This window comes from Ascaphus truei, chromosome 4 (genome assembly GCF_040206685.1).
Source record: "Ascaphus truei isolate aAscTru1 chromosome 4, aAscTru1.hap1, whole genome shotgun sequence".
Classification (NCBI taxonomy): domain Eukaryota; kingdom Metazoa; phylum Chordata; class Amphibia; order Anura; family Ascaphidae; genus Ascaphus; species Ascaphus truei.
In genome coordinates this window covers 249,909,772-249,933,315 of record NC_134486.1, presented here as the reverse complement: position 1 = coordinate 249,933,315, position 23,544 = coordinate 249,909,772, and the positions used below count along the sequence as shown (strand labels likewise).

Genomic DNA, 23,544 nt, shown 5'->3' with positions numbered 1-23,544 from the left:
TGAGGAGTGTGTGTGTGTGTGTAAGTGTGAGGGGGAGTGTGTGTGTGTAAGTGAGAGGGGAGAGTGTGTGTAAGTGAGAGGGTGTGTGTGTATTTGAGTGGGGTAGGGTGTGTGTGGGTGGGTGGGTGTTTGGGTGTTTGAGAGGGAGAGTAGGTGTGTGTGTGTGTAACTGAGGAGTGTGATTGTGTGTGTGTGTGTGTGTGTGTGTAAGTGAGAGGGGAAGAGTATGTGTAAGTGAGAGGGGGAGAGTGTGTGTGTGTATGTGTGTGAGAGGGGGAGTGTGTGTGTGTAAGTGAGAGAGTGCATGTGTGTGTGTAAGTGAGAGGGGGAGTGTGTGTAAGTGAGAGGGGGAGTGTGTGTGTGTGTGTGTGTGTGTGTGTGTAAGTGATAGGGGGAGTGTGTGTGTGTGTGTGTGTGTGTAAGTGAGAGAGGGAGAGTGTGTGTGTTTAAATGAGGAGTGTGTGTGTTTAAATGAGGAGTGTGTGTGTGTGTGTATAAGTGAGAGTGGGAGTGTGTGTGTGTGTGTGTGTGTGTGTGTGTGTGTGTGTGTGTGTGTGTGTGTGTGTGTGTGTGTGTGTGTGTGTGTGTGTGTGTGTGTGTGTGTGTGAGAGTGTGTGTGTGTGTGTAAGTGAGAGGGGGAGAGTGTGTGTGTAAGTGAGAGGGGGAGTGTGTGTGTAAGTGAGAGGGGGAGAGTGTGTGTGTGTAAGTGAGAGGAGTGTGTGTGTGTATAAGTGAGAGTGGGAGAGTGTGTGTGTGTGTGTGTGCGCGCGAGCAATGGGAAGAGTGAGGGGGAGAGGGAGCGTAAAGGTGTGTGTGTGAGGGGGAGAGACTCGAGGGACGGGGATGAGGGTTGGGGTTCCCCAAAATTCCACAATCGAATTCTGGGGTTCCCTAATAAAAAAAAAAAGGTTGAACACCACTGCTGCAAGTGAACAACATTCTTTCATCAATTGTGGATATGCACCTCACACGCCCATAAACGTGATTCCCGGGCAGTCCAGCAAAATAACAAAATAAAACATTTTGTTAGGAATTTACTAATCTAATTGGCTTATTTATAAGAAATATAACCATCCTTTTACATCTGTGTTTAAATCATTGAATCTTTTTTAAATTCGAATTGCTAGACCTGAGGAAGAGCGAGAACTCTCAAAAGCTGGAGCAGCATTTTGCCGACATTTTTACAGGCAAAGACAAGCTGCCGGTTTCCTCTGAGAAGGAAGAGAAGGGTCAAGAGTAAAGGAGACATTTTTTTCCCACTGAAAACAGAAAGCTTTTTCCTTTTCCACCGCAAGGAGCTTGTCTGAACCCTCTGTCCTTGGCATTGATGGAGGTCAACTTTAGGTCAATGTAGTATTTATTAGGACCACAGCTATTTCACTTGTAGGAGAACCTTGTGCACATATTCAAGGGCAAATAGTTGAGTTGTCATTTTGACATAGCAGCTGAACATCACCACTGCAGAGTAATGGGAGAGTTTAACCCTTTATTTACCACAGGCATGTAGCACATTTCACAATCCCCTTCCCATAGCATTAAAGTGGTTAGGCCTTCCCATTGAACAAAGCACGGCAGGCCTTACGGCACTGAAAGGCTTCATCGTCTCGTCTCGTCCCCCCCCCCCCCTCACAGGTAGGAACACGGTAGTTTATATATTTCTTTTTAGAATGAAAATACAGCAGCAAACACATACATACAAAAAGAAGGAGAGCCCTTGCTCAGAAAAGCTGCGCTCAAACAAATTTAAGCTTGCATGAAAACAATGGAGCCAACTTCCTGACAGAAACTAATAGCAGGAAACAGCACCTCATTCCTACACCAGCATTGTGATAATGGCCTGGGCCCAAGCCTGGTGCAGTAAGCGGCATAAAGAACAATGCACATGCAGCCATATACAGCCATCTTCTTTTCCATATACAACAAGCATTTGAAGAAAATCTAACCATTCTTTTACCAAAAATTAAAAACACTTTTGTTTCTGTCAAAATAAACGCTGATGGGCAGTGTTTGTCTATTGTGTTTTCTCCACCCTTTCCCACCCTGTATTTATCCCAGAGCCACCAATAAAGGTAAGGGAGGGAGCAGAGAGGCGTGTTACGTGCACATACTTCTGATCGCCACACGTAGTGATAACATCAAACTGTGAGACGTCTAACTTCTAATATCTCTTCTCTTTTATACTGCACTGGGTATGAAGACCACCGAGAGGTTCGAGAGCTTGTAACATATCAACTATTTGTTGGTTCAATACAAAGTATCACACTACCTACTCCTTCTCCCTCCTCTGTAGTTTTACTGCATGGAAGAAAGGACCAAACAGCCACGCAGCATTCTTTGCCTGGGTGTGGAGAACCATTTGTTGCCCTCTGGCAGAAAATAAAGCTGCCTGTTCTCACAGCGAGGGAAGAGATGGACACAGGGTATAGGAGATAATCCTCCTATACCAGAAACCAACGGTTTTTTATTTTCCAAAGAACTCAAAAGGTTTAGGGGGGGTGGGGGGAGGGGAACTCAAAGTGTACGTCCCAATCGGCCGGTTTGGCTGATATAGACTGAGCCCCTTAGTGAGCTGTTTCCTACAAGCAGATATATAACAAAATACACAATACAATGGGGACTCCACTTTCGTTTTGATCAGTCAAAGCTGTCAGCCCGATCCTCACCTACTGTAGTAAACCAGCCCGTACCTATGATGTGCCAGGTACATCATCAGGGCACTGCAAGAGGCAATCTAAGCGGCAATATATCTTTTTTTTCCCCTTCAATATGTGAAGCCTTTGATTACCTTTATTGAGAACTAATTACCTAAGCTACCGATGGATTTGTTCTTCTGTGATCGATCATCAAAGATCCTGCTTCCCTGGGTTCAATTAATGGCCGCCTTGCAGTTTCAATCAATAGTTCAATCAGCGTAACTCATCAGCTACAATGTATCCTGATAATCAATAGTTCAATCAGCGTAACTCATCAGCTACAATGTATCCTGATATTAAGGTAACATTGCTTATGTTACAGTTTACAGCTCAAACTGTTGGGAACATTTGCAACAAATTATCACAAACAGAAAAGTGTTGCATAGATCTTGCACTGCTGGGGAGGTGGGCTAAAGCCTTCTATAGAAATCAAAGAATGCTCAGTATATTAAAACTCATTACACATGGCATTAAAAATGGAATAATAGAAATAAATATAGGATTTTGCTTAGACTGCACCTTTAAATTAAAGTTTGTAAACCAAATGCACCTTGTAAATAACAGTCAATGATTCCACAAAGAGCATTTCAGTGTGACTACTGTATTCTCTAGTGCGGTGGTTTTCAACCTTTTTTGATTATGAACCCTGGAATTAGATTTTGACATTCTGGGGAACCCCAACCCTCCCCCCATCCATTTCTCCCTCTCCCCGTTCGTCCGTCTCTCTCTCTTCCACCATTTCACACTCCCTCCCTCTTCCCCCCCTTAAGCTCTCTCCCTCCCCCTAACACTCACACACACTCTCCCCTTACACTCTCATACACACACTCTCTCATACACACACACACACACACACACACTCTCATTACATTGAGACAAGAAGCCGGCAGTCTGCTCATGTTGTACCATGCTGTGAAGTCCTTGCACCCAGCCGCTCCTCACAGAGGCAACTCCCCCCCCACACTCCCTCCCTCCAGTCCGCTGAAAGTCCGGCACCGACAGGAGGGAGAGTAAGGATCACAGTGACCGGGTGGCTACTGATCTGGGGAGTCGTCGGGTCACTGCTGCGGGGGTTGCCACCCATGCTACCCAGGGAACCCCGGTTGAAAATCACTGCTCTAGTGTCTTTAGTCTTTAACTTATATACCACTTGACTCTTATACAACAAGAAAGCCATGACTGATGTCCATAAATAAGTAGTGACATTTGGAATGATGCACAAAAACAAGGAAACCTTTATTTTGATGGGTGATTGAATTTCTTTAAAAGAAAAAAAAAAACTTTCCGAAATTGAAGCCAAGAACTTTGGACCTTTTTGAATAAATGTTTACACAAATAGGAATGCTCTTATAATAGAAAGGGAGAAAGACTTATTAAGGCAGCAATTCTGACTGCTTTCCAACCCCCAGGTCCCTCTATTTTTTTTCTTTACAGCATGGGATCTGGGGCATGTCATTTCCAGCTTCCTATTGGACAGCCATTTAAATCCCCGTGCGAAAACAGGAAGTAATGCTGGTAACATCACTGGTGATGAAAATTGCACATTTTAGCTTTGGGGGACCCATTGGATCCCATCCTGTAAAAGAAAAGGGGGAGGGTGGGTCAAAATAGTGGGATTGTTGATTTTAAATGAAACTTCTCTTCCTTTAAAAAGCTGTATGAAGGTCTTTAAATAATAATAAAACAGTAGAGGTGTCGGTACTTCCTAGGACAGTGGTTTCCAAACTTTGTTTTGGTTAAAAAACCCTATAATATATTGTGAAGTTCCACCTAACCCAAACCCTCTCTCCCTGTTTTTACTCGCACAACACCCCCACTTCTGTTTTTATTAACTCACATTTTATTGAAGTTTTCCGCCATATAACAAGACATAACTTTGTATTCATATGAATCACAAATGTTATACATATATACACACTTGTAAGAAAAAATAAAAATTTGAACCTAAATCAGAGGGGGGGGGGGGGGGGGAGGGGAGAGAGGCCGCCCATCTTCCTCTCATCCTTCTAATCCGAGCTTCTCTTCTTCCAAGACTCAAGGCTAAGGCTCCCGTGTGATCAGCATCTCTTTTCTCTATCTAGCATTCAACCCTAGGTCTCTTCTGTCTATTCCCTGTCCCCTTTGAGTCAGCGGAGAATGTGTTTCGGAAACTATCCAGCAGGATTGTAGTATCATCCACTCCTGGGATGTCTGTTTGTGCTAGCCACATAATCCAGACTCTTAGAAATTTAGCGCCAGTATCATTAACCAAACTTGTTAATTTTTCCATCTGGCATACGAACCAAATTCTATTTCTGATTGAAGGAATAGTTGGGTTTTCTGTCTTTTTCCATAGTGCTGTGATCTCACACCCCGTCACTTTGTATTCTGGAGAGCCCCATCGACCGGCATATTCAGGAGGAACAGCCAGAGGTTTAATGGGATTGTGAGGCCTAAAATCCTCTGTAACCAATCTTTAATTTGCTCCCATATGGGTAGCACCCGAGGGCAGGACCACAGCATATGTAAGTGATCTGCCTCACCTCTGCTTTGCTTTGGACACAGTGGGGAGTAACCTGGTATACATTTAGATAATTTCAGCGGAGTGAGGTACCACCTCATTAATACTTTATACGCGGTCTCCCTTAACGTCGCACATATTGAGCTCTTAGACGCGGCTGTGAATATCTCCATCCATTCCTCTTCCTCTAGAGTTTCCCCCAGATCCTGCTCCCATTGTGACATATAGTTCAGTTTCCTTGAGTATGCTACCCCCGAACAGACCACCTCTCCGTATAGCCGAGATATGAGTCCCCTAGTTTCTGTTTTCAATATACAGAGTTTTTCAACATTTGTCATTTGGGGATGGGGCAAAAATGTATTATAAAATGCCCTAATCTGGAGGTATCTAAAGAATTCTGTATGTGGAATGTCTTTTTCAGACTTAATTTGTTCAAATGTTTTGGTGCTATTTCTACCCTCCAGATCCTTGAGTTGAAAAAAACCTTTCTGCTTCCAAATTAGAAAATCTCTGCTGTTTAAACCTGGAGCGAAATCTGGATTACCATACATGGGGGTCATTAATGATTTTTTGGTCTTCAGTGCGCACCTAAATTTAGTCGCCTCCCAAATTGCAAGTGATTTGGTCACTGAGGACAGCGGCTTTTTAATGGATTGATGAATCCGTTTTGGGGTCCAAATCAGGTTGTGCAGTTCCAATGGGGCACAGACTTCTTTCTCCAATTCCAGCCACCTTTTAAGACTCGGGTCTGTGTGCCATTGTGATATTTGATATAAATGAGCCTCCTTGTAATAGGATAACAAGCAATTTACCACTAGAACCAATGTTGGTCTTCTTAAAATAATTCCCTTAACTCTTGGTCTCTTGTACTCCCGTATGAATTAAGATATTAACGACTGAAGCGAAACTAAGTCTTTATTTCTTAATGGGATTGGGAGAGTCTGAAATATATATAAAATACGAGAGAGGCGGTTCGTTTTTATACAGTATACTCTGCCCATCCATGAAATTCTGTACGTAGACCATCTTCTAATATCCTGCCTTAGTGTTTGTATTAATTTAGGGAAATTTACCCGATAGAGGGATTTTAAAGTTATCCATGATCTGTGCCCCTAAATATTTAATGGACTCAGTTTGCCAATTAAAATTAAAGTTGATGGATACCAACTTCTACACTTCTTTTGGTAAATTTATGTTTAATGCTTCTGATTTTGTTCCGTTTTCACTTACACAACCCACCCTCCCTTGTTATTACTCACAACATGCTCCCTCCTCTTGTCAGTGCTTAGCCGGTGACGCAGGAGGGCCCATCAAGGAGCCCTCTGCCGCCAGGTAGCAAATTGCGCGGAAGCGTGGAAACCCGGTTGAAAAACACGGTCCTAGTACCATTGTATTTTGACTACTGATTTTCATGCATTGCCCAGTATTCTGCTTGCAAATGCGGCAAGACCCTAAACCTTAGGTAAAGGGGCACATGACTATGGCCGAACGGGCTAGCCCTGGGAAATAAGGGGTTAAAGGATAGGACAGGGCAGTTGAAGATTGGCTGGTCTATAGCGGGGCAAAGCAGGGAATAAAATAATGGCCAAGGGGATGGCACTTGTCCCTTTCCCTTTGTTGTTCCCAGTGGCGTTTCCCTCCCTCCCTTGTTAATTGTTGATTTTGAATTGTACATACAGTACATTTTTTTAATTAAAAAAAATAATTTTATATATTTATGCAAATGTATAAAAAAGAGAATTTTAAAATGAAAAAGGGATTTTGAAGGTATGTTATGCTCAGCATGACTATGCTCTGTGCTTATTTCAGTAATAATGGATGTCATTGCTGTGGTCTGATGGGAAGGGGGGGTAGGCAGGGTATGGTGGGTAAGCAGCCAAGTGGGGGCCGCTGGATTTTTTTTGGGGGGGGTGGTGGTTGCAGAGGCCCCGTGCTCTTCCCCGAGGCATTTAAATTAAACTCCGAGGGATCGCGTGAGGCCTCTGCAACTCATTTACTGGGAATCAGAAGAGTTACTGTGATGCGTCACCATGGCAACGCAGCGTCAAATGACACCGCGGTGTCATGCGGAGTGACGTCACACGTCCGTCTCCATGGCAACGTGGTCACGTGAACCCGCGGCACCATTTGACTCCGCCAAACAAGTTAAGGGGTCGCAAGAGCGAGGGGGCAGGCAGGGGGCGCAGCTCCAAAAATTTGCACTCCTCTGCGGTGGGTTACAAGGCTGGCTTGAAGAACCGTGGGTTAACTTGGATGTATTTAAACCGTAGGCTCCTGGAGCTGAATGTGGGAAGGGCTCCAGGTTCAGCTGGGTTGACTTGACCGAAGGGTTCCTCCCCCTTAAAATGAACACCTGTTGGGTGGCTTTGCCCCTGGTTGGGTCGGCAGGTCAAACTCATGGTATCCATGGGCTCGGGTTTTGTTCAGCATTGTCTCTTTTTCCCAATCCCCATTTAGTGGTTGTTACAATGTTAATAAAAGTCGTGGCCTTATTGCCCAAAGCACGGTAACTTGTCATTATTTCAATGGGGGGGTCATGGGTATGTTTGGGACTGCAGGGCTGGATTTAGGACAAGGCAAGCAAGGCAGCTGCCTTGGGCACTGCGACTTCGGGGGCCCGTGCTACCTTCTCTCCATCCTCCTGTCGGCGGTGGGATCCAACTTCCACCAGCCCGGAGGGGGGAGCTGGAGGAGGGACTGCGGGACCCCCCCACCTGCCCCAGCTCCCCCCTCCAGTCAGGCGGAAGTTGGATCCCGGCACGAACAGGAGGAGGGAAAAGAAGGAGAGAAGGAAGCGCGGGGCCCCCGGACTGGCAGAGAGGTGTGTGTATGTGTGTGTGTCTATGTTCGTTTGTGAAAGGCGCCTTACCTTTTCCTGAAGTGGGACACCTCCTGTAATGTCGCGTTGCCATGGTGACTAATGTCAAATGACGTCACATTACGCCATGTTGCCATGGCGACATGTCATATGACTACGTGTTGCCATGGCAATGTGCCATGGCTGCGATGCTGCCGGAGGCCCGCTCGTCAAGGTAAGTCCCCTTAACTTTTTTACAGGGGTTGGGGGGGGGGGGGAGAATAACTGCCTTGGGCCCAGGAAAGCCTAAGGCCGGCCCTGTACTCAGGGTTTTCTTCCTCAGAGCCCTTAGGAGGTCCAGAGTCATGTAATCAAGACCGTACACGTACAGAGAGCGGTGCCCAGAGAGGTTTATGCCAATTGTTTGCCTCTAGGGAAAACATAATGTTATGCATCCTATTATAATATGCATGTCATGTAATTCCTTTCCACTTGACACTGTCCAATTAGTAGCTGAATAAAACATATGGCATAAAATAGCGCACTTTAAATGCACTGATGCTGAGACACAGAAAATGACATGTTTTGAGGGCTATGTATAAATGAATAAATACTTAAATAGGTGGTGAAACCTTTTTTATTTGGACTTATGAGTGATGAAAGAGAAATACTCTCTTCCTCGGGTCAGGCAGTGCTCTTATGTTATGTATCAAAGTCTTCCAGCTGCAAATTAGGAGCAAAACCTAAGCAGAAAAATTGCACCAGATTGATCAAATCAGAAAACCATATTGCTGTCTAAAGGCAATTTTTCTTTGGTATGTCTCGGTGCAGTGAAGTTTTTCTCCAAATGATGGAGGCAATCTCCCATATACAGTAAGTAGGAAGAGGTGGTAAATATGGCCATTCATGTACAAACAATATTATCTAATGCAGGTCAGAGTACTCCTAAGGTTGTTGTGACAATATATGTCACAAGAGCTGATCTGTAGCCTAGATCAGGGGAGCGCAATCTTTTTTCCCTGCGCCCCCCTGCCGGCTGTTCCCCTCTCTCCGTGCCCCCCCCCCCTCTTACCTCGGCTCCGGTGTCACGTTGCCATGGCGATGCGTCTCCAGAAGCCTCTGGAGCCAACCTAAGTGCAGTTTACAGAGGCCTTCACTGCTTCCCCGGCACTTAATTTAAGTGCCTTCGGGAAGCGCGCCGGGCCTCTGTAAACCCCGCGCCCCCCGCAGACAATCTCGCACCCCCCTGGGGAGCGCGCCCCCCAGTTTGTGCACCGCTGGCCTAGATGACTGGCAGGACTTTTCTGTGTCTGTTTTTAAGGGGGATATGATTCATTGTCATGTTTATTGTCTACTGGGCTTGTGAGATACACTGCCACAGACATGTCTGTAAAAATGTGTAAATATCGTGATCCAGTTGAGCAAAACATGTCCTAGTATTAACATCTGGACTATATGACCGCTGTCAAAATCCAAGGACTGAAACCAATGACATGTGAGGGTTCTAAACAAAAGAACGACATTTTAAACCTTAGTGACAACATGACCTAAAATTCATTACTAGACCCTCTGGTTCCAAAGAGATTTAAAAAAAAAATTTCTTCTGAAATAAATGTATTTGTTTATGTCTTCACATTGAAAATGAGGTGAATGCGTCTCAACTTAAACCTATCAAGGTGTGGTTGTGTGTACCATCTGCAAATCTGTTGTCAATAGCAGGAGTTATCTTGTGTGTGTATTTGTGTATGTATATTGTATATATATATATATATATATATATATATATATACTGTATATATATATATATATATATATATATATATATATATATATATAATATATATATATATATTGTAACCGGAAAGCATATTGAGTCCCATTGGGAGAAAACTGCATAATAATAATAATTTTAACTGAACGGGTAGAATTTTTCTGTTATTCTACCCTATAAAATGGTGTCATCCGAAGATTTATCCAAATGACGCAATCTTATATGTACACAGCCCTGCACTCTCTGACCTTGCACACATACTCCAATCTAATTTTTCAATACTAGAATTCTGGATTTCCCAAAACAAACTATTTTTAAACACGGACAAAACTGTAACAATGGTATTTGGGACCAAGGCTACATTTCCGAAGCTACCAACAACAGAGTTACAGATCAGAATCATCTTTAACACCATCCTAGCACCTGTCACTAGTTTTAAATATCTGGGCATATGAATTGACACCCATTTAACATTTGGGTTGCATATTGATACTCTCACATCATAAACCTATACCAAACTAGGTATACTTTATAAGAACAAATTCTCCCTAAGACCACGATTCAGAAAGTGCATCGCACAACAGATGCTAATGCCAATTATAGACCATGGGGACATAGTATATGGTACAGCACCCCAAACTCACCTTAGCAAACCAGACACCCTATACAACTCAATATGCCGCTTTGTCCTGCATGTAACCACAACACACATCACTGTGAAAAGCTTCAAGAGCTAGATTAGCTATCTCTTGAGTCCAGACACCAAGTACATTTTCCTGACTTGCCTTCAAATACTACTACCCACCTATCTCAACAAACTCCACACATCTATCACACAGTCCCAAGGCTCCTCCTTCTCTTACCATGAACCTCACGACTACGCCCCCACCCCCCCGGACCACAACCTACCTGAGACTCTCAAAACTGCCTCCTGTTTAAGTCATTTCAACACTTCAGCTCTCTCACATTTTAATCTTGTCTATAACTGTTACATACGCACACAATCATATATTATCTGTCCATGAAAAATAAATTGAATGTTATCATGTATTGTCATCATAACTCCGTGCCCAAAACAAATGAAAGCGAGAGGTAACTGTCAATGTATTACTTAGTGGTTTTTTTTTATGAATAAATAAATCCTAGCCCCCTGATATGATGGTCATTCTTGTTGGCCACTGACCAACAAGTGAAAGCTCCTATCAGTGTAAAGAAAAGCAGGGCAATTTGTTGAAAGACTTGAGAAGAAAGTAGAATGATAGGGAGAGTGGGTCAATGTGTGGTAAGAATCTTGTTGTCAGCCAAAGGACCCAGCTTGTACAGTATCTCAAGCACTTCCCACCAGCCTGTCTCCTCCCACCAGGTCTGCTGGGACTTAGCACTGTTTATGCTTTGCATATGCTCCACCAGTAGCAGATAAGGTGCGGTTAGGGACAGAATAACAACGTTATTAATAAATAACCACAATAATAATGGGTCAAGGTCTGGAAACGATCGGAAGCACACAGCTCTGATTACAGTGGGTAATAAACAATGTTTCAACATCTGCGACTGTCTGTAAGTCAAATATCACAGTATTTTTTTTTTTAAGGAAATCTATGTTTATGAGACACCCACCTCAAGATCACGCTCCCCCTTTGCCAGGCTGTTGCCGAGTCTTTCTATTGATGTCCTGGGAAGGTGCCTTAACCCTCTATGTCCGGAGTCCCATTTTCCAGGAGATGGGATGGACCTGGTTGTGGTTCTGGCACATTAACTCCCACTCTTTACATAACGGCAAAACCCACACGAATACAGCCAAGGCTCACAGCAGCAGATCAACAATGCAACACAGCAGCATCTACCAGTCTGCAAAATACCTCCTCCCCTCTGTGGTCTTCCTTCCTTCCCTCCTCCTCTCTAGTGCAATGCAGACACAGACACACACTGGCTGCAGTTCTCATCCAACACTACACCCAGGATCCTCCTCCTGCTGCTGCACCCCCTGAGATCTTCAGACAAGCTAAGCCTTCACTGCTGATAAGATGCAGATGGCTGAACACTGGGTGCTGAGCAAATGTGACAGTCTTTTCCTGCATAGTGTTTCTGCCTGAGAGTTACAGCAACAGCACTAGGGGCTGTGGGAGAGGTGGACATATTCTCCTCCTCCCACCCAACCTACCTCCTGCCCTGATCCTCCTGCTCCTGCTGGTGGGACCCTTCCCACTTGTCAACCCGATTTACATCACAAATACTGTACGTGGCTATATGTAATAGATAGCCCAGAGGACGTTTAATTCCATTCTACCGTATCATTTCAGACACAATTGCAATTAAAATGAGTATTTGAGACATGTGATTGCCATACTCTCCAGCTGCAAATAATGCGTGATGAGATTTTTTTCAATCTTAAAAGCAGTACAGTACCTCTCTACCCTCTTACATTTCCGTTGCTTTTGCTGAACCTCCCCCATGTATTAACCCCTAGAGTGCCGAAATAACTTGCACCACCTATTGCCAATTTGGATTAAAGAATAATCTTCTATGTTTAATAGCTGTCACCTTAAACATATAGAAAAAGTTTTAATTTATGTTTTAATATATTGATATCATTATGTGCCTCCCTGCCATCACCAGCTGCCAGAGTGCAGCATCATTATATTTATATTGTGGAGAGATGCTCAGAGCAGCCTTTGTGTACTGTACAGGGTGACAATGGATGTTTTCTACCATATCATCACATTGTGTGTCTTTACTGGGTTCCAACTCACCATGTTTTATTTTGTAAAATGCAATGCGTTCTTAAAGCTGCAGACCAAGCAATATCCTACATGAGTGTGTGTGTTTTTTTTTTTAAAACAAATCAGTTCTGTACTATGAGAAAATACTTGTAGCATTTTGTAAAAAACTCTGAATGACACTTTTAATGTATTATAATGTAACAAGCATTTTTTGTTTCTATAGCAACCATTTGCAAAGTCACATCCCCTTCCTCTTCTGAAACAGGCTCTGGCACACCCTTTTTTGAGCCCTGGCCTTTTTCTAGGCAGGGAGAGGGAAAAAAACGGAGCACTATCTCCAATGCTGTAAAAAACAGCCAATAAACCACAGGGTATGCGTTCCCAAAATAAAGCTATTTAATGGCTCAAGAATCAGTTACAAAACACACCAACGCGTTTCAGACCTTAGTGGTCCTTTATCAAGGTGAATTCACCTTGATAAAGGACCACTAAGGTCTGAAACGCGTTGGTGTGTTTTGTAACTGATTCTTGAGCCATTAAATAGCTTTATTTTGGGAACGCATACCCTGTGGTTTATTGGCTGTTTTTTACAGCATTGGAGATAGTGCTCCGTTTTTTTCCCTCTCCCTGTCTGTGAAGATTTCCACAACGGAGGCACATTCAACCTGGAGGTGCTGGACATCTACAAGGACTTTCTTTTCATCGTGGAATCTGCTTTCCCAAGTGAGTCCGTTCCAGCTTTGCCTCAATCACATTTCCAGGGATCATCAACCGGTAACTATCCTTACCTCATTGCCTTGTGGGATAGCTGTTTACCTGATCCAATAGGACATATATATCAACAGGTTGTCTTCCATTTCATTATAACAATTTTCAAACTACATAATTGTCTTGAGAGCATCACACATTTTTTTCTTCTGGCCTTTTTCTAGCAGTGCACAATTGTATCTAGTGACTGCCTGGTCACATGATCTTTCCCACAGAACTTTGCATCTTTGTCCTCTTCTGCTTCACTGACAGCCATTTAGTGAACCCCTGAGCTGAATCTTCGCTGATCGGCAGCTTAGTTGACAACTTATCATTGTGTGGATTGTGTTGATGCACATATTAAAGAGGGAAAAAAATTAAAATGTTAAAAAAAAAACCGACAGCTTGGACTGCTGCTTTAAAGCATTCTCAATACACTGCCCTTTCCAGGTCTGCCAAGTTAATTTTACGTAGTGCCTATCCAAATTGCCATTGAGTTTGACTGTCATACATGTTCCTCCCCCTTGTTGTGGCTGTTTTGTATTTAGGACAGAAGATAGAGCATTATTTGCAGGCTATACGTCAGTATTATTGGCTCCAATAATACATTGTTGGGCTACAGCTTTTAGTAGTGCAGATTAATAAGTGTGTAGTCATACTCATTACTGCCTTATATTAAAGTGTGTTCAAAGGAATTTATTTTTCCCCTTATGAGATATCATTGGATGATATGTCACTGGGGTTTTTTTATTTGCCTTCCTCTGGATCAATAAGTAAGTATAGATATAGGATAAAATATCTGTTGTCTAAATGTAGCATAAGTTGAACGTGATGGACTTATGTCTTTTTTCAACCTAATCTACTATGTAACCTTCACAGAACAATTCTGGACAAAGAATGTTTCATGTCAGAGATATGACCCTTTCTCAGCAAGATGCAATTTATTAATGATTTTTTTTAAATGTGTATATTTATTTACAATTTGTGTTAAGAGTCCTAGTACACTGTATAATAAAATCACTCATGCCACAGGTAATTTTTTTGTCGAAGCGAGGGCACATAAAAAAAGCCGTACGCAACAATAGAAAGGGCTGCATGGCTTCCTTAGTTCTTGGTCTGTTTCTGCCACATGAAAAGAAGATACAGTACAGACGCCTATACAATGAGAAAAAGATACTGCAACTAGCAGTAAACAACACACAGTAACTTCCATTCACTTGAATGTATGTTAGCCCGTTCTATACTGTGTGCGGCCTTGCGTGCGCGGGTGCCTGTGCGAACGTGCGTGCACGTGCTACATGCTTTTTGTTGGTATCGAGTCTCATGCTGCCGGGAGCGACAGGTACTGTGTGTGTGTGTATATATATATATATATATATATATAAAGCAGAAAATAGCCGTGTTAGTCCAGTTGCATACAGCCAAAAACTACAAGGAAGAATGAATATGCACAGACACTCTATACTCCATCACGAAGAAGGAAGATACTGCTCACCTGTGGGACATCACTTCTCACAACCAGATCATTCCATAAATGATTTAAAAATCAAAATCCTCAATGGAATGTTTAAAAGCACCCAAGAATGGGAAACATTTGAACTCAGAATGATAAGACTCTGTGACACCAAAACCAAAGGACTTAATGCGGACATGGGTTTTCTTACACCCTATCAAAATTGTTTGTAATTATCCTGCTTGCTTCAATTCTTATCCACACTTTCTCTCCCCCCCCAGCATCCCTTCCCCTCCCCACCTTTCTTTGACACTGTCCCCTGGCTTCAAACACTTAACACCCTACCTTATCTACAGTAAATATCTGTTTTTTTCCCCTCTCTCTACACTGGTTTAGCCATTGAATCCTTTGTATATCAGTATTGCTTGACCTGAAGAAGAGAGAACTCTCGAAAGCTTGTCCTATGACATAAATTGTTAGTCCAATAAAAAAGGTATCACCTAATACTGAAGAACTCATTTATTCTGCACTGTGTGTGTGTGTGTGTGTGTGTGTGTGTGTGTGTGTGTGTGTGTGTGTGTGTGTGTGTGTGTGTGTGTGAGTATATGTGTGTATAGATTGTGTGAGTGAAATAATGGCTTAAATAAGATTTTTTTAAAGAAATAAAAAAAGTTGAATAAATAAATTTTTAACACACACACACACACACACACACACACACACACACACACACACACACACACACACACACACACACACACACACACACACACACACACACACACACACACACACACTCACACACACACACACACACACACACACACACACACACACACACACACACACACACACACACACACACACACACACACACACACATTTCATCGGCGGTAGCTGCGCAAAATCTTTATTTTCTGGTCTTCCCTGCTGTCTGTCGGATCCCCGCTCCCTGCCGTGCGCGAGCGCGGCCCTTGTATAGAAGGGCTGACTAACCTCAGCCATCTATAACTGGCGCGAGCGCACGGCGTAGCCACGCCCGCAGTATAGAAGGAGCCTTACTGTTATTAGCTGTGCTTCACACTGCACACTGCTTCTTACAATACTGAATATGGCCTACAAGGTTAGGATGCACCATGTTCCAATACATTGTAGTGGAAAGGTACTGCGTTGGCATAACTGGCAAAATCAACCCTCTTTTGCAAAGTGACCTTGGCCGTGTCACCAAAACAAACATATTAAAGCTGCAAGAAAGCTGCATATGTGCACGCTGTAGTTTTTACTCCCAGAAATCGGGGGGAAAAACACACAAAGGTTAACATTTTAATGCAGCAAATGTTTCGAGCAAGTCTGTTTCTTTTATTGCTGTAGAAGAATTAGCAAACGCTGGTGTTTGGTCCAAATCTGTTTTACATTTCATATCTTAAAAGCTAGTGCACTTTGCTGACATTACATTTACATTCATTTTAATGTGGTGTGGTTACAGTTTTAAAAGGTGTCATCTATCAACACACCTTATTGTGAGTAGTCACAAGTGTTTAAAGGCCTTATTCTTTAAACCCTGGTCACATGGAAAGTCCCACTGAAGCCCCATCTCAGTTTACAGAATAAGACTGTGATTATACCGCGAGCATGCACGCGCCCTCGTGATGTCACTAGGGCGATGCACACGCTCGAAAACCTGCACTGCAGGCAGGAGGCAAGCGGAGGAGACAGGGAGGCGAGGCCGTGAGCGGATCGCCCTCAATGGCTGAAACGCTCACGTGACGCGCCCGCCGCCGCGCGCCAAAATCACAAATGAAAATCTGTTTGGGAGAAGCTTGCACGGTCATTGTGCAGCGCTCCTGCCACGCGCGAAGTATAAGCAACTGCATTAGATTACATTTATTTGTTCTGGGGGCACGTGCGGCGCGGCTGGCCGCATTTGGTATAAGCACGGCCTCAGGGTGATAGAGTGCCTAGTAGAGTGAGAATTTCACATGAGTAATAGGAAACCATATATTGGAAAAAATCGTGTATGTGTGTAGCGCTTTTCGAGGATTGAGTGATAAAATTACACTCAATCGGTGATATAAAAATTTGGGCTGCCAACTAAAAACTAACCACCCTATGTTAGTAAGAAAACTCGTAAAAGGAAAAAAAAGTGGCTCCCTTGCATATAAATAAAAGGGACTAACACAATTAGATAATACAGATAGTAATAATACAATAAGGAAAAATACAGCCGCGAAGTGATAGAAAAGGCTGAATACGATTTCCAATGACTGCGCCCGCCTCCAAAGAGGGGATGGTAATTCCAACCGTCAGTCAGCACATGTGGATAAAAGAACACAGCAACATAGTGTGATACAGTAATAATAATGGGTCCCTAACTAATAGGGGTATGCGATCAATAAAAAAGAAAGGGTGTTAGAGCAAACAATTAAAAGAGAATATTTAATACACATGAAAAACAAAAAATTAAAAACATGATCTGCCACAGCTCCTGCGTCAGGCTCCTATAGAATCCTACTTACAAAACGCAGGTAGGACAAGCGCATAAAATTGTCAACATCCACGGGGGGATAGCAGTCTCTCCACTTCGGATATCTTGCAGAGGTATTCCTCCGTCTCCTACTCAGACCAGCTGGGTGGCTCGGTGGGATCTCCGTCTGCTATGGAGTCGTTTAATGCCGTCAGACCGCTCGTGCTCGTGGCCTCGGTGCCTCTCCGGAGTCTGCTCAGACTCTCTCGCTCTCGCGAGACGCTGCTAGTTGGCAGACGATCGTAATGGCACCTCAGCTCCATGTATGTCGTTTTATTGCGATCGACGTCAGAGCATATGGGAAGCAAAGCGATGGTGGTGTGTTCCGAGCATCCTCACTGTTCAATCGAACAAAAAAAACTTGTGTTCCCAGCTGACAAAACATTGCCATCAAGTAACCGGGAGAAGATGCCTCATGTACTCGTAGCAGATGAGGCCTACCCGTTGCTGAAGTACCTCATGAAGCTGTATCCTAGAAAATCGTTATCAAATGAGGCCGAAATTTACAACTACAGACTATCTAGTGCCCGACGTTGTGTTGAATGTGCATTCGGTATCATGTGAGGGAAATGGAGAATACTATTAAAATCTATAGAAACATCTGTGCCAATGCCAAACATAGTGTGAAATGTGTGACTGTACTTCACAATGTGGTCATAGATTTAGAAGGGTCTGTTGATTGTTCTGTTATAGATTCTCAAGATGTAATTCCTTGTTCTCTCCGTCGAAATAAAGCTAATAATGTACCTGGGAAAATGGCAAAATGTATATGAGACTCGTTCAAAGAATACTTCAATGCCGAGGGAGTATGGCAAAATGATGTGTAAAAAAACACATTACCATGTTTATTAAAAATGATCAATATAATTCTTTACCAAATTTAAGGTGTTTTAAATTGAAAATACTGTACGTGCTAAATAAGTGTTCCTTTTGAATAACAAGTTTCTTGTGTCTAAAACATTTTTCATTTTTTTATCAATTTTTAAACAAACAAGTATTTATCAATGGCATGTTGCACATACAAGGCCCAAAACCTAGATTGCGAATGGGCGCATCTTGTCCTTGATTCACATTCTTTTCCCACTCTCTCTCTTCCACCGCCCTTCTCTCCCCCCTCTCTATGTATGTATATATATATATATATATATATATATATATATATATATAGATAGATATATATATCATCCCTCTCTTCCCCCTTTCTCTCTTCCACCGCCCCTCTCTTTCCCCTCTATCTCTTTCACCGCCCCTCTCTTTCCCCTCTATCTCTTTCACCGCCCCTCTCTTCCCACTCTCTCTCTTCCACCGCCCTTCTCTCCCCCCTCTCTATGTATGCATATATATATATATATAGATATATATATCTATATATATATATATATATATATATATATATATATATACAGTGTTCGACAAACCTATACATTTGCACGCCCCGGGCGAGTGGATTTAACATCGGGGCGAGCTCCTATTGGCCCAAGCAGCACACATGTGGTACTAGGTGGCGAGTAGATTTTTTTGTTTGGCGACTAGATTTTTTGGTGATTTGTCGATCACTGTATATATATACATATATATATACCATCATTGGCCCCGCGGCGCGAGTATCGAGGGAAGCGGCACGGGACCGGGAGAGAAGGGGGGGGGCACCCCCACTACCATCACTCGCCCCACGGCGTGAGTATCGGGGGGGGAGGGGGGGAGGAAGCGGGGAAACACCTTGGCTCGCAGGGAAGGAGCAGAGGGGCCGGAGGATTGGAGTGTACTTACTCTGCAACATAACTCCGGCCAGAAAGAATGGCCGCTCGTTGGGGGCGGGCTCATATAGAGCCTGGCCGCGTGCCCACAATGCCTGGGAGGGCGCGCCAATCAGCAGTCAGGTAGGGGAGTTTTTTTTTTTTTTTCAGGCATCGCGAGCAGGGAAAATTTTAGCGCGAGCGGGGGAAATTAAAAAAAAAACACGTGTGCTGCTTGGGCCAATATTTACTCGCCCGGGGATTAAATCCACCTGCCCCGGGCTTGTAAATGTATAGGATTGTCGAACACTGTATATATATATATATATATATATATACATACTGCACCGACACACTTTATTCGAGCAAATACCCAGTATGTGCCTGGCAGATACCTGGAATGCGCCGCTCCTCACCTCTGACAAGCCCCGTTGTGTTTGCCTTCCCAGCCTGGGTTCATGCCTGGCTGACGGGCGGCTGATCTGTTAAATGATAATGATTAGGATTTAATAGGCTGCAATGCTTCGCGTGTCTACCAGATGGCATAAATTCATGAATTGTAATGCAGTATATATATATATACTGTGCAGTATTGCAGCCAGCGGGAATAAAATGCTTCAATACCTGCTTGGAAAATAACCCAATGCACTCGGGCAGAAAACAGTCACAAACCTCAATACACCCGGGTATACCCGAATTCGTGGGACTAGCCGAGCTCGAATAAAGTGTGTCGCCAGTGTAACACATACAGTAAAGCATAAAGCAACTGTAAATATATGTTCATTTGCATGTCTTAGACAGGTCTGCAACCCTGTCTTTCCCCATTATCGCCCAGCATACAGCGCTTCCACTGCAGCAAGGGATTCTGGGAAATGACATGCAAATGAGCACTCAGAGCCACCTTTTGTCTCAAGCTCGTATTAAACAATCAAATCCTCAAGCCAATGCATGCTGTTTTAAACACAGCTTTTAGACAGAGGCTGGGATGAGATGCAAAGCCATTAAACCCACTCACAGACATGTTTCAACCTTGAGGGGTATCATCAGTGTGAGGTTGGTTGTAATGGCTAAGCTGGTTTGAGACTAGACTAGGTAATCAGCACAATTATTAAGGTTATGGTGGGTAAAAAAAGTGACAAAAACCCTCTACAGTAAAGCATAAAGCAACTGTAAATATTACTGTATGTTCATTTGCATGTCTTAGACAGGTCTGCAATAATAACAACACAATATATAAAAATGTAACTTACTGCTGCGGCCAAGCTTATTCTAAACCTTAACCGCATTATTCTCCGTCTTTGAAATACTCGCGCCGAAATTGGCCGAGCGCCAGCCGCATCTTGCTGCAGCGCGTGGCCGTTTCTTCAATCAGCGCTGAACAATAGAAGCGCCTGCGGCGCCGAGAAAAAAAAAAAGCCTGCATCTGAACGGGGTTTAAAATTACCCGCGGTGGCGGCCGCATTAGACTAAAGCGGGCCGCCACTGTAGTACTGAAACACGATTTTTAAAATTATTTTCTATTGTGAGGCTTCATATTCCTCGACAGTCTCCTGAATAAGTTCTTGAAATTTCATACGAAAACTTAATTTCGCCGTTCTATCAAGAGGAGAAATGTATTGAAGAAAACTTTAAAAAAAATTCCATGTCCTAATTGTTGGAATTGATTAATTGGTCTAGTAGCCCAAATTTTTGCTCTTCTATGTTGACCATGTGGCGCTGCAAATCATTTTGGTTCCTTGCTTTTTTTGCGGCAGGTGGTGCCGGTGCCTGTGACAGTGCCGGTGACGGTGCCGAGGCCGACGCCGGTGCTGGATCACTATCTGGAATAGGCTCATCATCATCATCCTCAAATGATAATTCTATGGTTTCCTCCAGGCTTCCTGGTTCCTCCAGGTTGGACATTGTTTTGGCGGCTAAAATCTGCTCCCTCAAGAACAGCATGTTAACGAAGTAAGGCCACGGTGACCCAATGTCCATGCTGCTTGGCCCTGGGTCACCCGAACGTGGAACCTTGACTTTCTTTATTTCCCTCCGAAACGCATCTCGAAGGTTCTTCCATTTGTTTTTAACAACAGTAGTTAAAAAAACACACAAAACAGAAAGCAAGACATTAATACACAATAACAATAATTTAATAGAATGAATTTCTGCACATATTTTCAACTAAAAATACACTTGCACGTGCCCTTACGGACACTTTTGGGGGCACTAAAAATACACTTGCACGTGCCCTTGCGGACACTTTTGGGGGCACTAAAAATACACTTGTACGTGCCCTTGCGGACACTTTTGGGGGCACTAAAAATACACTTGCGCGTTCCCTTATGGACACATTTGGGGGCACTAAAAATATACATGTACTATTAACAAAAAAAATTACACTTTACATAAATATGACACAATTTTAAACTTACAATTATTAACATATAAAATACTATCAAATACTAACGTGCTATATTCATAATCTGTCCTATCTCCTTCCATAATTTGTCGTGCATAATCCTATCATGGTAGGATTTGGTTCGTTGATTCCATAGGGAATCCCTCACTTCAACCGTATCTATTAGTCGCTCTATCTGGGATGGATTCCTTTTTCTCTTCTGCTCTCTCTGCTGGCTCTGCTCTCTCTGCTCTCTCTGCTGGCTCTGCTCTCTCTGCTGGCTCTGCTCTCACTGCTGGCTCTGCTCTCTCTGCTCTCTCTGCTGGCTCTGCTCTCTCTGCTCTCTCTGCTGGCTCTGCTCTCTCTGCTCTCTCTGCTGGCTCTGCTCTCTCTGCTGGCTCTGCTCTCTCTGCTCTCTCTGCTGGCTCTGCTCTCTGCTGGCTCTGCTCTGCTCTCACTGCTCTCTCTGCTGGCTCTGCTCTCTCTGCTCTCTCTGCTGGCTCTGCTCTCTCTGCTGGCTCTGCTGGCTCTGCTCTCTCTGCTGGCTCTGCTCTCTCTGCTCTCTCTGCTGGCTCTGCTCTCTCTGCTGGCTCTGCTCTCTCTGCTCTCTCTGCTCTCTCTGCTCTCTCTGCTGGCTCTGCTCTCTCTGCTCTCTCTGCTCTCTCTGCTCTCTCTGCTGGCTCTGCTCTCTCTGCTCTCTCTGCTGGCTCTGCTCTCTCTGCTGGCTCTGCTCTCTCTGCTGGCTCTGCTCTCTCTGCTGGCTCTGCTCTCTCTGCTCTCTTTGCTGGCTCTGCTCTCTCTGCTCTCTCTGCTCTCTCTGCTCTCTCTGCTGGCTCTGTTCTCTCTGCTCTCTCTGCTCTCTCTGCTCGCTCTGCTGGCTCTGCTCTCTCTGCTGGCTCTGAACACAGACACAGCACTGAAAATGCCGGCTGCAGCCTCATTGGATATCGAGTGGTCATGTGACCGCTCCTCCGCTCCCCTGAGCGGCAAATTTCAAACTTGCTTGTCTCAGCAAATTTTCTCAGCCTCCGTACTCATGCGGAAGCATGCGGAAGCAGCTGCTAAAGCCGCGCTGATGACAGATGCAGGGGATAAGTGCATCTGCTCAGCGCGGCTCAGCACGGCTCAGCACAACCCTATCTACTAAGATAAGGCCTCAGCCAGGGTGGTGCTGAGCGGGCGGGCACGCTCACGCTGGCCCCTCTGAAACACATTGAGGCAAATGTGTGTGGCCAGTGTGAGCAAGCGCCTCTTTGATTTTGCCACTTGCAAGCGTGTCACGTGAGTGGTTTGCCTAATGAGGGCGAACCAGCTCCGTGATGTTGGGGCCGTGCCCCCAGGCGAGCGCGCACCTAGCCGGAGCTGACCCGCATAGTTATTTCTGCTCCGGAGACCCCAGATTCAATCCTATGTAAAAATAAAATTACAGCCAGTTTCATTACCTTAGCAGCTAACCGCTAAGGTAATTAAGGGGTTAAATAGCAGGCACTGCTTTGTTGTTGGTACAGGGGGTGGGGGAAGGTGGTAGTTGCCCCGGGGTGGGTGTTTAGGCCTTGTGGGAGGGTTGCAGTAGAAGTTAACCCTTTCATTACCGTAGTGGTTACAACCGCTAAGGTAATTAAGGGGTTAACCCCTCGCACTACCCACCTGCAAGTCCTCAACACCATCGTGGGGCAACTATCACCTTCCCCCACCCCCTGGACCAACAACATCAAACCGGAATGGGTAAAAGTGCTATTAGCCAAAGATGGATAATAGCGCTTTTCCCCATTCAAAAACCATTACAGTGCAAAACTGTACAACCCGCCCCCCCCCCCCCAACCTTCCTCCATATTCTCCTCATTCTCCGTGGGCAGCAACATTACAATAAAAAAACTAACTACTGGCCACTAACCCCTTAATTACCTTAGTGGTTAGTAACCGCAATAGTAATTAAAGGGCTACCCCCTCCTCCGCTACCCACCCGGGAGGCCTACTCTCTGGGGCTACTACCCCCACCCTGCAACCCCTCTACCCATTGATTGTCACAGTGTTAAACCATGCCCCCAATATGGGCATGGATTGCCATAATGGCAATGAATGGGTAAGTTAAAAAGAAGAGCCACAAACTAAAACACAACATTTACATTAAACCAAGCCTTTGACAATAGAGCCATTGGTTGTGACTGTGGTAAACCATGCCCACAATATGGGCATGGATTGCCACAATGGAAATGAATGGGC

The 23,544-nt window shown here is 44.1% G+C and overlaps 1 protein-coding gene across 6 annotated transcripts in view; it reads right to left on the bottom strand.

Annotated features, from left to right (window-relative positions):
* NCOA7 (nuclear receptor coactivator 7) overlaps positions 1-11,854 on the bottom strand; it is a 227,631-nt gene extending 215,777 nt beyond the window's left edge. For 2 of the 6 annotated variants that reach the window (XM_075597247.1, XM_075597251.1), the window contains exon 1: positions 11,379-11,845. The gene's annotated coding sequence lies outside the window, so the exon portion shown is untranslated. Of the gene's footprint in view, positions 1-11,378 lie in introns of all 6 variants that reach the window. The other 4 variants (XM_075597253.1, XM_075597252.1, XM_075597254.1 and 1 more) reach the window with 4 other exon arrangements.
* Positions 11,855-23,544: the final 11,690 nt, after the last annotated feature.